General features: G+C 43.8%; 1 non-coding gene across 1 annotated transcript; it reads left to right on the forward strand.

Annotated features, from left to right (window-relative positions):
- The first annotated feature begins 347 nt into the window (after positions 1 to 347).
- LOC141638562 (small nucleolar RNA R71) lies at positions 348 to 454 on the forward strand. Its single transcript, XR_012542110.1, has one exon. It is a non-coding gene; the product is annotated as a small nucleolar RNA R71 (small nucleolar RNA).
- The last annotated feature ends 483 nt before the right edge of the window (positions 455 to 937 follow it).

The following is a 937-nucleotide window of genomic DNA, read 5'->3' on the forward strand; positions in this document are numbered from 1 at the left end:
GAACCAAAAGGAGTTGGACCATCTCTCTTAACTTCTCGATCTCATCTGAGTTTTGAATAGGAACTTCGACTTTCTCTTTGGAAGCTTCAGTAGTCTCGAGTTTCTCGAGACGGGTAGAAATGGAAGTTATAAGTGACACAACAGCAGTCATGTCTTCACTTTGTTTTGGCGAATTTCCACGCGAACTACCAAACTCAGCTCTATGGACTGCCATCTCCTCAATAGTGTTCCAACCTTTATTCTGACCGGTATTATTTTGGAACCTACCATTAGCAGCTGCATCCAAGATGACCTTGTAATCATCATACAAGGAATTGTAGAATAAGTTGCAAAGATACCACTGCTGGAAACCATGGTGAGGGACAGCTCGGACTAAACTTTTGAAACGTCCCCATGCTTCACAAAAATCTTCATCGGCTCCTTGCTGAAAACTCATGATTTTACCTCTCAAGGCGTCAGTCTTTGAAAGTGGGAAGTACTTCTTGTAGAAGGCTAATGCTAGAGATGTCCAGTCCGTGACTCCAGCTGCTACCCTGTCAAGGTAGCGATACCAATCTCGCGCCGAATCCTTCAAGGAGTATAAGAACATGAACCCCTTTACTTCATCTTGAGTTACCCCCTCCGGTATAGGTATCGAACAGCAATAGTCCGTGAAAATTTCCATATGTTTCAAGGGGTCTTCATCTGGTAGACCCGCGAACCGATTCCGTTCCACTAAATCAATATAAGAGGAACGAAACTCGAATTTACCGGTAGAAGGGGTAGGTAACTGTTGCCCCTTTGGAAGGTGGTGCTCCTTTGGCTGAAAATTATCATATATCGTAGCCATGACCTCCAAAATGAGAGTACTCAAGTCTTCCTCTCAAAAACCTGTCCTCTAACTGTGCAAAAGCAAAACTAGAAGCAAAGGTAAGCAACGGCCTCAAGGAACAAAAGT

The sequence above is a fragment of the Silene latifolia genome, unplaced genomic scaffold, assembly GCF_048544455.1.
Source record: "Silene latifolia isolate original U9 population unplaced genomic scaffold, ASM4854445v1 scaffold_20.1, whole genome shotgun sequence".
Lineage (NCBI taxonomy): Eukaryota > Viridiplantae > Streptophyta > Magnoliopsida > Caryophyllales > Caryophyllaceae > Silene > Silene latifolia.